Below are 14,767 nucleotides of genomic sequence, written 5' to 3'. Positions count from 1 at the left end.
CCAAAGCGTGAAGGCACCTCTCCTCACTAGTCTCATGGGGTTTAGGGCAGAAGACCAGAAGGAAGATGTCCTGGCTCATGTGGAAAGTAGACACCACCTTGGGAAGGAAGGCCAGGTGAGGCCGGAGCTAGACCTTGTCCTTATAGGAGACTGTGTACGATGGTTCTGAGGTCAGGACTTGCAGCTCAGAGACTCGCCCATGAGCCTGGACAGAACCAAGCTGAGATCCCCCTGAGGGGCCAGGGACCAAACTTGAGGAAAGAAGTCTCCAGACCTCTGAGGAACCTGACCATCATGTCATGGGAGAACACCGTTCGCCCCTGGATGGGCAGATGAAAGCAGAAATGGCCGCCAGATAGATAGAGGAGTGTGCCAGGCCCTGGTTCCTCAAATGAAGCAGGCAGTCTAAAAATCAACTGCATCGAAGAATGCGAAGGGGAGATGCCCCACTCGGCCACGCAGCGGGAGAACCTCGTCCACTTTCCCAGGTAAGTCTGTCTAGTCAAGGGCTTTCTACTCTCAAGGAGGACCCTCTGGATCCCTTCTGAACAGGCCTGTACCTCAGGGTTCAGCCACACAATATCCATGCCATGAGGTGGAGGGACGTGTGGTTGGGGTGCAAGAGTCGACCGTGATCCTGTGACAGCAGGTCCGGTAGGTTCGGCAGGGGCCACGGAGGGATCACTGACAAGCTCAATAGCATCCCAAACCAGTGCGGGCAAGGCCATGCTGGAGCGACATGATAACCTGAGCCTTGTCTCTCTTGATTTTTGCTAGGACTTTGCTGATGAACGGAATCGGAGGGAACACGTACATTAGGCTTCCTGTCCACAGCAGGAGGAAGGCATTGGAGAGGGAGCACTTGCCCAGCCCTTGCCCGTCTGAAGCAAAACCTGTGGTACCTCCTGTTCTGCCTGGTGGCGAACAAATCCACTTGAGGAGTTCCCCACCTCTGGAAGATCGTGCCGGCTACACACTCGTGGTGAGAGGTGAAGTCCCTGCTCAGGTGATCTGCTAGCATATCCTTGGCACCCAGAAAGTGACACACTTCTAGGTAGATTCCGTGGTTAATGCAGAAGTCCCAGAGACAGAGTGCCTTTTGGCAGAGGGCCGAGGATTGCGCTCCCCTTTGTCTGTTGATGTTGAACATTGAGGCTGTGTTGTCTGTCAGGACTCTGACCCCTCTGCCCGACAGGAAAGGTAGGAAGACCATGCATGCTCTGCACTCCTTGATGTTTATGTGTAGTGTCATTTCCTCTGGGGACCACATACCCTGGGTATGGAGGGTGCGGAGGTGCGAGGTGTCCGAAACCAACTTGACTCAGTGAGGAGTGCTGATGAAGGGAACTTCCTTCCAGGACTTTCCCAGGGTCGGTCCACCATCACAGCGAGGTAAGTACCATCGCAGGAATGGTAACGAGGTTTTCCAGGTGGTTCCTGGACTGGGAGTAGACCGTCGCCAGCCATTGCTGCAGGGGTTGCATCCGGAGCCTGGCGTGGCGCACCACATATGTTCATGCTGCCATGTGACCTGGGAGGCGCATGCAAACCTTGGGGGTGGTCAGGAGAAACAGAGACTTCTGCGATGAGGTCTGTCAGTGCCCTGCATCTCTCCAGCAGCAGGAACGCCCTGGCGCAGGTCGAGTCAAACGCCGCTCCGATTAACTCTATCCTCTGTACCAGAACTAATGTGGATTTTGTCATTTACCAACAGGCCGAGACGATGACAAGTGACTAACAGCATCGCGACATCCCTTTGGACCTGGGACCTAGAGCTGCCCTTGACTAGCCAGTCGTTGAGGTATGAGTAGATCTGGACACCCCAATGTCTGAGGTAAGTGGCCACCACCAACAAGCACTTGGTAAATACCCGTGGTGCTTTCACTACGCCAAACGGGAGGACCGCAAACTGATTGTGGTTGGGACCTACTGTAAATCGGAGGAAGCGTCTGTGTCCCTCAAAGATGGCAATGTGAAAATATGTATCTTTCAGACCGAGGGCGGCATACCAGTCTCCTGGATTCAGGGAGGGGATGATGGAGGCCAGGGAAACCATGCGGAATTTCAGCATTGCTAGGAAGTGGTTCAAGTCTCATAGGTCCAGGATAGGTTGCAGACCACCCTTGGCCTTTGGGATTAACAAGTAACGGGAATAGAACCCCTTGTTCCTGTACTCTAGAGGAACGACCTCCATGGCACCTACCTACAGTGACCTCTCTACCGTCTGCACGAGGAGAGACTCATGAGAAGGGTCTCTGAAGAGGGACGGGGTGTGGGTGGGAAGGAGGGGTAGAAAGTAACTGAAGGGTGTAACACCGCGCCATCGTACTGAGGACCCATCGGTCCGATGTTATAAATACCCATGCAGGGAGGAAAGGAGAAAGGCAGTTGGCAAAAATAGGGAAGGGAAGATCCTGGAAACAGTCCAGTAGGTCGTCCTCAAGCATACCCTCAAAATGAGTGCTTGCCCGCCTGTTTATGGTGGGTTGAGTGCGACTGAGAAGCCTGTGAAGGCTGTTGGCTAGGACGCTGCTTTTAGCCTCTGGATTTCTTAGGGGGAGGCTCCTGGCAAGGGTGGCTCCCCTGGCCCTGAGGCTGCTGTGGCTTGAACCACTTGCGAGCAGGGCCGAGAACATATAGGCCCAGCATTTTAAGGGTCATGCGGGAGTCCTTCAGGCCATGGAGTTTATTGTCCATCTGTTCCGCAAACAGGGCTTGCCCTTTGAAGGGAAGGTCTTACATCAACTGCTGAGCCTCCATGGACAAGCCAGAAAGGAGCAGCCAGGATGCCTGGCGCATGGTAACAGCCAAGGCCATGGTTTGGGTGGCAGTGTCCACCACATCTGACACCGCCTGGAGCATCGCCCTGTCCGCAATCGTGCCCTCCTCTATAATGGCCCAGAACTCCTTCCTAGAAGCCTCAGGAAGAGAGCTCTCGAACTTGGCCATCGCTTGCCACATGTTAAAGTCAGAGTGTCCCAGGAGGGATTGATGGTTGGCCACCCTCAACTGGAGATTAGAGGACGAATAAACCTTACGTCCAAACAAGTCTAGTCTCTTGGAGTCTGTTCTTAGGGGTAGCTCTGGGTTGACCTTGTCGCTTCCTGTGGTTAACCACTTCTACCACTAGGGAGTTGGGAGCAGGGTGGGTGTACAGGTACTCGTGGCCTTTAGATAGCACAAAGTACTTGCGCTCAGCCCTCTTGGAAATGGGTGGCAGGGAGGAGGGAGTTTGCCACAAGACATTAGTGATCTTAGAGACCCCTTCATGAAGGGGCAGAGCCACTCTGGCCAGTTCTGTAGAACAAAGGATATCAAAGAGAGAGTCCGAGGGCTCCTCTAGCTCCTCCACCTGAAGGCCCAGGTTGGCAGCGACCCTCTTCAGTAGTTTCTAGTGCACTTTAGCATCAGCCAGAGGAACCGGGAGAGGTGGCCCCATTATAGCCTCATCTGGCGACAACGATGAAGATGTCAGTGCTGTAGGGTCCTCCACAACCATTGGTGGCTCAGTGGTTTGTTCCCCTGCTCCCTCTTGGACCTGCGGGGTCCTCGCACCTGAGGCTTCATGCACTGGAGGAGGCCAGGAGAGAGAGGCAGCTGTTCTTTCTGAGGATCCAGACACCAAGCGGGCAGCCTGGGTGGGCTGAGTGAACCCCCACAGGTTCCTTGGGTACTACAATGCCAGCCACTGTGCCTGAGGCCATGGGGCCAGTTTCGGTGCCAACAATGTAGCTGGTACCGCCTGTACCAGAGCTTGTCCCACCATCAGGGAACCTCACTCCCAACCAGGGCTGGATCCTGGGCGGTCGCTTCCAGGTGACCAGGACAAAGCGGAACGGTGACTCTGTCCCGACTGGTGCCAGTCACTCCGCCTGGAGTCCGATCTTGAGCGGGGTCTTAGGGACCAGTGGAGCTAGACAGATCTGTTGCGGCTTGGATCTAGCAATTTGTGTCTCTTGCTTCACGAACTGTACCGGGATGAGGAGTGGGACCAGTTGTTGGAATAGGCCCGGTGCTGAGAAGCGCCTGCACTCGGTGAAGTTCTCCTAAGGTATCAGCGACGGTCTGAGGAATGGCAATGTTGATCCCTCAGCTGGTCCCTGGAGCGGTACCATGGTCTCAGAGATACCAGGTGCTGGGACCAGTACTCCTGCCGGGAGGCGCATGCCTCCAAAGGTCTGCACCCGGTAACCGGCAAGCTGTGCCTTGAGTCTCTCTGCCCGTGCCCAAGGTCTGGGGACCGAATGGGGCTGCGCTGTGTCTGCCTTTCATGGTCAAAGACATGGTGGATACAGGAAGGAGAGCGCTGGTGGGATATCCCCTGCAAAGGGGAACGGTGCCGCTGAGGTGGGGACTGAAGCAGTCCAAAGGTGGGTGTACCCCGTGACCAGGGAACTGCAGGAGCTGGTGTGGGCATACCGGGAGAGACATGATCTCCTGCGCCCACTGCAGGGCCTCTGGCATGGATGGTACCTGGAGCTGACGGAGCCTCTGCCACTATCTGGGGTAGCCGGCGGGGAGTGGGTTGGGCTACATTGCTCCACCAGAGCTTGGGCCCGAGATCCCAATGTGGTGAAGAGTTGCCCAGCACGGGACCTTGCTCAGACCCAGTCTTATCTTTTCCCTTGCGGGAGGTTGGAGACCGACCTTGCACCGTCGTCTTGGGTTTCTTGATCGGAGCCACAGATGGGGACCAGTGCTGGCCAGTGGTTGGTCCCGGTGGAGCACTGCATACTGAGGTCACGGTGCTCCGTGCTGAGTCGGAGCACTGCTCCGATACCAGGGTGAGGGCTGACTCCATAAGGACTGCTCTTAAATGAATATTGTGCTCCTTCTTAGTCCATGGCTTGAAGTACTTGCAAATTTTGCACTTTTCACTAATGTGCCCTTTGCCCAAGCAACACAGACAACTACTGTGTGGATCACTAACGGACATGGGCCTCTTGCAGCGATCACAGGGCTTAAAGTCTGGGGCCCGGGGCATGCCGCATCCCAAGACAAAGTCCTGTTCAGGACCTACGAAGTCTCTAACTATAGCTAAAAGATATACAAACACTAACAAAACCACATACCCTATAATACAAGTATTAAGTAGTTCATAGGAATGAGCAGCAACCGCACCAGCTGAAGCAGCAATAGTTCCAGCACCGTCACTGGTGGCAAGAAGGGAAGGACCGTTCCCTTTCCCGTAACTTGTGTCTTCGAGAGGTGTTGCTCACGTCCATTGAACAGCAGGTGGGCGTGCTCGCCATGTGCACTGGTGCCGGAAGTTTTTACCCTAGTAGTACCCGTAGGGGAGCGCCCCTAGCAACCCCTGGAGTGGAGCCACCATAGCACGGTATAAGGGGCGCTGGGCGCTCCCCCCACCCTCAGTTCCTTCTTGCCGGACAACTCCGACAGTGGGGAAGGAGGGAGGGATGTGGAATGGACATGAGCAACACATCTCGAAGAACACCAGTTACGGAAAAGATAACTGTTTTCTTCTTCGAGTAATTGCTCATGTGCATTCCACAGTAGTGTTTCCCAAGCTATACCTGTTGGAGGTGGATAGGAGTTCACAGACACTCAGGATGGAGCACTGCCCTGCCAAACCCAGCGTCCTCCCTGGTCTTGGAGACGATTGCATAGCGCGTGAACATGTGGACAGATGACCATGTAGCAGACCTACACATGTCCTGAATAGGGACATGAGCCAGAAAGGCAGCCGACGAGGCTTGCACCCTTGTCGAGTGCGCTCTCACAATCTGTGGTGGGGGAACTCCCACCAGGTCATAACAAGTACAGATACATAAAATGATCTGGCTGGAGAGTCGCTGAGTGGAGATCGGCCGACCCTTCAGGCATTCGGCCGTGGCTATGAACAGCTGTGAAGACTTCCTGAACGCTTTTGTTCATTCCAGTTAAAAAGCCAGGGCCCATCTCACATCTAGCATGTGGAGACAGTGCTCCTCACTAGATGCGTGAGGCTTGGGACAGAGCACCGGAAGGAAAATGATTCATATGATAGGCGGAGACCACCTTGGGGAGGAACGAAGGGTGTGGGCAGAGCTAGAGCTTATCTTTATGAAATACTGTATACAGGAGTTCGGCAATCAGGGCCCGGAGCTCCGAGACCCTCCTAGCAGATGTAATTGCCACAAGAAAGTCTACTTTCCATGAAAGGTGGGACCAGGAGCATGTGGCAAGCGGCTCAAATGGAGGCCCTGTCAGCCTGGCCAGAACCAAGTTCAGGCCCCACTGTGAAACAGGGGGCCTAACGTAAGGAAAGAGGCAATCTAAGCCCTTAAGGAATCAACCGGTCATGGCATGAGAAAATACTGTGTGGCCCTGGACAGGCAGGTGGAAGGCCGATATGGGGTGAGTAAAAAGATATTGTGCCCCTTGGTGGCCAGGAAGACGGGGTCTGCCATAGGGCAGTGGAGATTTTCGCCACCCCTTCACGGACAGGGAGGGCCACCCTAGCCGGTGCTGTGGCTGAGAAGACATCAAAGAGGGAGTCCAAAGGCTCCTCCATCTCTTAGGGCTGTAAATTGAGGCTTGCGGCCACCCTTTTCAGGAGCTCCTGGTGGGCTTTTGTGTCCTCCTGGGGAACAGGAGGAGGAGGCGTCGTGATGGCCTCATCTGGGGAGGATGCAGATGGAGGCGCAGTGCTCTGTGTTCCCACCAGCGCCGCAGCCCCCAAGCGCTTGGTCCCCTTCTGAGTGCAGGGCTGGGGGGTTGAGAGAGGGAGGCTGACTGCCTGTCCGATGCGCCGGCTACCAAGTGGGCCACCACCAGGGGCTGCGTCAGGGCCCAGGGGTCCATTAGTACCAGGGCACTGGCACATGCTGTGGCACCATGGAGCAGGCTGCCCCGCCGGACTTGCCTGGTCCGCTGACTGTGGGCTCTGAGGGGAGGAGAGGCTGGCATACGAACGCCTGCTATCCTGGGATGGGGACGAGTAGCGGTGTCAGGAGTGGTGCTGGGCTCAAGACCGTCAGTCTGGTTTACAGGAGCAGGAGTCCGTCTGTAACAGCTGCTCCGCAAACGGTTCTGTCGGGCGGATCTGCAACGGCCAGCTGACGGTGAGCTACGCCTGGGGCTGCGGGAGCGGTGCCATGCTGGGGACCTTGACCGGGGTGAGGAGCGTGAGCAGCGCCAGTGCTGCTACCATGAGGGACTACAGTGGTTTCTCGGAGTCGACAACCTCCAGTGCCATCGGTCCCAGTCCTGGTGGGGCATGCTCTGAACTTGAGGCCTGCGCTCCCTAGATTCGGAGCAGTGTCTCAATTCCCTGTTGCTTGGCACCCCAGACAACTGGGTGGGGGTCAACGGGGACCGGTGCAGGCTGCAAGCGGGGCTTGGTGAAGAATGGCATCAGGAACCTTCCTGCGACCGTGAGCGGTACCCCCCAGATGGTGACTGCAGCAGTCCCAGCGCCGGCCTGCCTCGGCACCAGGTACCAGCTGGTACCAGGAGAGATATGATGTCTCGAGTGGCCTACAGGGCCTCCGACGTGGAGGGCACCCGTATGTGGCCACTGGAGTCGGGGGAGGTCGGCTCAGAGTGGTCTGGGCTACTCCGCTCTACTTGAGTTGGAGGCCGTAAGGCTGACGGGGATTGAGAGCTGCCCAGCATGGGTCTAGTCTCGCCCCCAGCCTTGCCCTGGTGCCTTGACAGAGAAGATCGCTTCTTCATCTTCTTAGAGTGTCCCGTGGATGGGGAGTGATGCCGGCTGGTGGAAGGCACCACTGAGTCCCCGCGCACCGATGCTACAGTGCTGACTCGGAGCGGCGTAGCGGTGTCAGGGTCAGTGCCGACTCCATCAACATGGCTCAGAGCCAAATATCCTGCTCCTTCTTAGTCCATGGCTTAAATGATCTGCAAATTTTGCAGCGGTCGCTGATGTGGGTTTCCCCAAAACAGCATAAGCAACTGGTGTGTGGGTCACTTTTGGGCATAGGCCATTTACAAGTGTCGCACGACCTGAAGCCCGGGGCACAGGGCATGCCCCGATCCAGGCGTAGTTCTTCTACTTTACTACTACTACTATCTATCTATATATTTTTTAAAACTACAAGTACGAACTATCTACAGACTAAACAACAGACCAAACAGGGAACGCTACAATGGAGAGCTGGAGCACAGCAGTTCCGAAGCACCGTCACTGGTGGCAAGAAGGAACTGAGCCCCTTATACTGCACCATGGTGGTGCCACTCCAGGGGTTGCTAGGGGCGCTCCCCTACAGGTACTGCTAGGAGGAAAACTTCCGGCACTGGTGCATGTGGCAAGCACGCACACCTACTGTGGAATGCACATGAGCAATCACTCAAAGAAGAACTGAGAATGGGGGGAACTGGCAGCTCCCTATATACCGTGGCATATGTGCGCCACTCCTGGGGGCGCTGGAGCCGGTCCCCTACGGATATTGCTGAGGGAAAACCTTCCGGCACTGGTACGTGTGGCAAGCACACACACCTAGTTGAATGGACATGAGCAAGCACTTGAAGAAAAAATGTAGGTTCCATCTCCAAAGGTGGTGATGTTAGAACTGTGGATGAGGAAATATCCCAAGTAGCAGAGGGAACAGGAGACTGGCTTCTTTCATAATATTTGTGGACCAATGGTGTCATGATCTCCCTTGTAAGAATCAATTCTGATAGGATGGGAGATTCTGGATCCAGCAGGATGGTTATCATAGAATCATAGAATATCAGGGTTGGAAGGGACCTCAGGAGGTCATCTAGTCCAACCCCCTGCTCAAAGCAAGACCAATCCCCAATTAAATCATCCCAGCCAGGGCTTTGTCAAGCCTGACCTTAAAAACTTCTAAGGAAGAAGAGTCCACCACTTCCCTAGGTAACACATTCCAGTGTTTCACCACCCTCCTAGTGAAAAAGTTTTTCCTAATATCCAACCTAAACCTCCCCCACTGCAACTTGAGACCATTACTCCTTGTTCTGTCATCTGCTACCACTGAGAACAGTCTAGATCCATCCTTGGAATCCCCTTTCAGGTAGTTGAAAGCAGCTATCAACCACCCCCCCATTCTTCTCTTCCGTAGACTAAACATCCCCAGTTCCCTCAGCCTCTCCTCATAACTCATGTGTTCCAGTCCCCTAATCATTTTTGTTGCCCTCCGCTGGACTCTTTCCAATTTTTCCACATCCTTCTTGTAGTGTGGGGCCCAAAACTGGACACAGTACTCCAGACGAGGCCTCACCAATGTCGAATAGAGGGGAACGATCACGTCCCTCAATTGGCTGGCAATGCCCCTACTTATACATCCCAAAATGCCACTGGGCTTCTTGGCAACAAAGGCACACTGTTGACTCCTTTCCAGCTTCTCGTCCACTGTAACCCTTTAACTGTAACTGTAACACTGTAGGTCCTTTTCTGCAGAACTGCTACCTAGCCATTTGGTCCCTAGTCTGTAGCGGTGCATTGGATTCTTCCGTCCTAAGTGCAGGACTTTGTCCCCCAAAGCACTGTATTTGCCACCGTGAGTCTTCTCCCTGTGAACCTTTGGCGTCAGCTCAAAGTGTGTGCCAGTGACGACTGTGTATGGGATGGTCATCTGTCTTTCGCCAGTCTAGGCTCATGCTTCTTTTTACTCAGTACTGATGGGCCTGTTACAAGAGAACTGGACATGACATAAGCTGGAGTTGACATAACTGTAGCCATTTTGTGTACTCCACCACCAATAGTTGAAAATGAAAATACCATATAGTTAGAAATAATTTGGCCTTTGCCTAAGTAAACCATACGAATAGCTGCACAGCTGCAGCGGTGTATGGATTTATTAAAATTAAAACATGTGGATAACTGAGTTTGGATCTGTGTCTCTTTCTGTTATGACTTGGAGTTGCTTTGCTGATAAGTAGCATTATGAGGTTTTTGCTGTTGCTAGGAAAATTGTTAGCTTATTAGAGGTTGAAAATGTCCAATTTGAAGCAGATTGAGGAGGATTTCTAAGAGCTAGCAGACTGACATCTTATTCCCCAGCAACTGGAAGGATGGCTGATCACCAAAAACCTCCTGTTGCCCACTCGACACCACCTCAGACTTCGGGTAACTATATCTGGGGTGCTCTAGACTATTGCTGTTGCATATGTGTGTGTGTGTGCTTAAAACTAAGTGGAAGCACTCTTGTACCAATCATTTATTGGACAGAGGAGCTGTGTCCCCACAGATTTATTTCCTGCCACCACCTGGAAAGCAAGAATTAGTTACTATAGTTTTGGGTTCAAATAACCCCAGGTGTAACAGTCCCACTGCCACCTATGATGCCAAAGTGGAGGCGATCAGTCTTTTCAGCCTGTGGGCCAGTACCACGACATCAATGGGTTTTCGAGCTTCAGAGTCACCCAACCTCAACAGTATAAGTGAATCAGCCCTCCTCTTAGAAGTGGATCTGGAGGGGGAATTTTCTCTCAGGTATAGAGAGGGTTTCTTGCCTTAGCATGAAGTCTGAGAAAAGGAGCCCTTGGCTCTACCTTTGCCTGCACCTGTGTCTGGTGTGTAATACTTGGCATTGCTGTCCTTGATGCCTCAAGCCCACTGTACAAGTGGGGTCTCCCCAGCCCAGATCCAACAGGGGCCTCATAGCCTGCTTCATGAGGTGTTTCTTAAGTCTGAACTCCTGGGCTTGATGGGTTCAAGTCAGAAAGAAGTGACCGATACTGCACTTAGCAGAGATATGACCTTCTCTCCCAAGGCAGTAAAGGAACCTGCAGTGCTCTTTGCTGACCGGAAAAGAACAGGGACAGGAGAGGCAGTTCTTGAAGCCCAGAATCCCAGGCATAATTGGACTCCCATACCAGAAAGTGGGGGGCTCCGGAGGCATGTCCCTGATATCTGTCTAATAAAATAAGAAATTTTATACACAATATTTACAGTTTATAATATTTACAGGTTTGATGTAGGTGGATCAGCTCCAGGAACAGAAGGGTTCTGTTTCAGACCATGTGGCACTGAAAAGGAAGTGGAGAGGCAGTCAGTCCGCACCACCACCAGCAGCACTTGCAGAAGCAGTAGGAATTCTGAAAAAGTGTTTGGGGGGTGGGGGGAATGAGAGGTGGATAATCAGCTGAACATGAGTTCCAAAAGGAAAGCTGTGGCCAAATGAGCAAATGCAATCGTTGGATGCATAAATAGAGGTACCTCAGGTAGGAACGGAGAGGTTTTTACCTCTTTATTTGGCACGGATGCGACCGCTGCTGGAATATTATGTCCCGTTCTGGTGTCCACAATTCAAGAATGATGCTGATAAATTGAAGTGTGTTCATAAAAAAGAAAGGAGAATGATTAAAGGATTGAAAAACCTGCCTTACAGTGATAAGCTACATAGATTGAGCTCCTTGTGTCTAACAAAGAAGGTTAAAAGGTGACTAGATCACAGTCTTTAAGCACTTACATGGGGAACAAATATTTGATAATGACCTCTCATGGAGAAAGGTCTAACATGATCCAATCGCTTTAGAAGTTGAAGTTAGACAAATTGAGACTAGAAAAAAGGCGTAAATTTTTAACTATGAAGGTAATTGACTAATGAACAATTTACCAAGGGTTGTGGTGGACTCTCCATCACTTACATTTTTAAAATCAAGATTTTTTTTTTAAATATAGTCTAGTTCAAAAGGAATTATTTTGGGGGTGTTCTATGGCCTGTGTTATGCAGGACGTCAGACTAGATGATGCTTTGGAATCTATGAAAACTTGTACGTTTGAGTGTGATTTAGAGGAATTGGACATGTGCATTGTGAGAAGCAAAAGGAAGTCTACTACGGTAAAGAGGTAAAGAGTCCACGTGTATAGGGATGACAAGGCATGTGAGCTGAACTTGTTCTGGATGTTAATGTAGCCTTCACCAAGGAGTTTAATTATTTCTAGTGACTGCATGGATAAGAAACGCACTTGAGCAAACAGCTCTAAAGTTTTTGTGTGGGAGTCTCCCTGTGATTCTAAGAAGTGGGAGCCAGTGCTGGAAGAAGTAGTATAAGGAATATTGGGAAGCAAGAGATGACAGCAAGGATTGGGGCAGGGAAGAGTGCTGGCTGTGATGGTCATGCTCGAGAGAGGGGCAGCAGAGGATCATCAATATAGCTACTGGGTGAGAAGAGTTATAGGACTTATGGGGACAGAAGGGTGCAGGGTTTTGGGAGAGCAAGAAGTGATATGAGGCTATGGGGTATCAAAGAGTTAGAGCCATGGAGAGGGCATGGGAGATAAGCAAATTGGGCTGTGGGGGACAAGTAAGAATGAGCGAGACATGGGAGCAAGGAGATTCTGGTGGGGTGCAAGCAGGAAGACAAAATAAGGGAAAAGTAGCTCGTCTTTGCCTTCTTCACCTGATGGATTTGCAATGGCTTGGGTTCACTTGAGGCACGGGTTCATCAGGCAGAGACGGCAAGACATTTCTAGTGCTGCCCTGCCCCTACTTCCTCCTGCTGCACTTGCTCTTTCCCCAAACACCAGCAGTATCTGCAGCTGCAGACTGATCCCTAGGGATGGCAGACTTGCAAGGACCAGTTATTCATCAGGCTGTGGAGAAAGAGAACCATTGCAGCATTCCTGCTATGACTTAAAGCGAAGTAACCCTCCCAATTCCAGCAAACTACAGCAGGTCAGGTAGAGAAGGAAGGAAAGGGTTAACACTCCCCTTCCCTTCCCTTCCCCATTCACCCACCACCAAGATGGCTGCTCACGCCTCCCTGCCCGTAATGCCTACTCCATACTTCTGGTAAGCCCTCCTGCTCCCCCACATTCCTGGTTCCTCCTCCTGTAACCATGCCTTAGTGGGTCACAACTAAGGATGCCAAATTCAGGACAAACTACTGAGAAATAGGGCAAACACAACCGAAAACTGGTGGTTATTCTTTTATGATATATACGAAACCAGCCACAAAAGTAAACTCCTGTTTCACCACACTGGCTAACAAGAAGTCATAAAAGCAGTTTCCTTGGGCATTCCAGTTCTTATATAACCACGAAAAACACTGGATTCAGAGATGAGTGGTTCTTTACAACCAGTCTCATCAAATGAAAGGTTCTTCTGATCCCAAAGGAGCAGCCCCCAACCCAGGTCAATATATATCTTAGATCTTACCCAATAATCACGTTGATGCCAATCCTTTAGTATGTAAACTCTGAGGAAGGGAGGGAGGGGAGAGAGAGAGAGAAAGAAAGAGAGAAAGAGAGAGAAAGAAAGAGAAAATTGGTTAAAAGAGTCAAATACATACAGTAATTGCAAAGTTCTTGGTTCAGGCTTGTAGCAGTGATGGAATAAACTGCTGGCTTAAGTCAAGTCTCTGGAATACATCCACAGCTTGGATGGGTCATTCAGTCCTTTGTTCAGAGCTTCAGTTTGTAGCAAAGTTCTTCCAGAGGTAAGAAGCAGGATTGAAGACAAAATGGAAGTGTTTCCAGGGCCTTTTATAGCTTCTGCCATGTGGAGGGCATCCCATTGTTCTTACTGTGGAAAATTACAGCAACAAGATGGAGTTTGGAGTCACATGTTCATGCCCAATTTCACTCAGTCATTGCAGGAAGCCATTACCTACACCCCAGACAGAACGTTTAACATGACACAGCGTAGATGGGCGTCTCCCATGGTCCATTGTCAACCAAGTGTTTCTTCATGAGCCACTTAATTTGAATAGTCCCTCCAACATGTGCTGGCTAGCTACCTTGTGGGTGGTACCCCAGAAGCAAACATTTGAAATCCAGGTTGAGGGCCAATACTTATAACTTCAAATACAAAAATGATACATGCATACACACAGCAAAATCATAACCTTTTCATAGACACCTCACTTGACAACCTTTGTACAAGATTTGCTGCAAATATAGAACAGTGGTTGCAACAACTATCTATATGGTCATATTTTAATCAGATAACATCACACCCCCATCCCCAAAAAGGACACTCTCAGCAGTCTCATGATCTGTACCAGAGCATGGCATCAATAACACTTCTCATGACCTATAGGTTCCTTTGCTTACAGTAAATTATAGCAATCGTTTTATAACTTTAATATTTCAGGTTCCACACCTTAGCCTGTGCCTGAGATATTGTAAAGATGAGTTACTTGGTGAAATCTTAAGCTTGTGTAAATTTATGTTTTACAATAGAGGAATCCAAAAAAACGTGAATAAAACAGCAAAATTTAAAAAGGAGCATTTTTAAAGTATTTCCTTTGCAAAAGTTACAAAACCTTTTTCTAAAACAATACACAATATTCCATTGCTCTCTGTAAAACTGTGTCAAATTTGAGAAGAAATGCAACATTTAAATTGCAAAGCAGATATTTTAGTCCTGCTTTAAGTAAAAATCTGTAAGAAACTTTCACTATAATCAATCATAGGTTTTGCATTTTCCTTGATAATGAGGTCAGCAGGCCACATACTCTGAATGATTGCTTATCACAGGGACCTGTCCTAGCGCCGATCCTGTTTAATATTTCACACAAGCAACCTTCCCCAGACTTGATCATAGAAATGTGTCTATGCATTGTTGACGACATTGTTTTGAGTGCACAGGCAGAGAATCTATCATAGAATACAGCCTAACCAAGAACCTTAAAACTATGGAAGAATATTTCTTATCCTGGCAGCTAAACCAAACTCTACCGGAACTATTGTGTCAGCATTCCGTCTAAACAATTGAAAGGCCTAAGCAGAACTGCACATGCATAGACTTCTGTGGCTAGAAGATAAGAGACAATCCCATCCCATCCCAAAATATCTCAGTGTGACATTAGACTGAAGACAGAGGATAAAAACAGC

At 50.6% G+C, this 14,767-nt stretch overlaps 1 protein-coding gene across 11 annotated transcripts in view; it reads right to left on the bottom strand.

The window, feature by feature from the left end:
* SMARCD3 (SWI/SNF related BAF chromatin remodeling complex subunit D3) overlaps window positions 1–14,767 on the bottom strand; it is a 225,019-nt gene that overhangs the window by 170,725 nt on the left and 39,527 nt on the right. For 3 of the 11 annotated variants that reach the window (XM_078851895.1, XM_078851896.1, XM_078851899.1), the window contains one exon: window positions 13,222–13,454. The exons of 5 other annotated variants lie outside the window; for them this stretch is intronic. The gene's annotated coding sequence lies outside the window, so the exon portion shown is untranslated. Of the gene's footprint in view, window positions 1–12,330; window positions 12,524–13,088; window positions 13,129–13,221; window positions 13,455–14,767 lie in introns of all 11 variants that reach the window. 3 more of the 11 variants (XM_078851898.1, XM_078851901.1, XM_078851902.1) reach the window with 3 other exon arrangements.

Source organism: Lepidochelys kempii, chromosome 2 (genome assembly GCF_965140285.1).
Source record: "Lepidochelys kempii isolate rLepKem1 chromosome 2, rLepKem1.hap1, whole genome shotgun sequence".
Lineage (NCBI taxonomy): Eukaryota > Metazoa > Chordata > Testudines > Cheloniidae > Lepidochelys > Lepidochelys kempii.
This window is presented reverse-complemented; position numbering and strand designations above follow the sequence as displayed.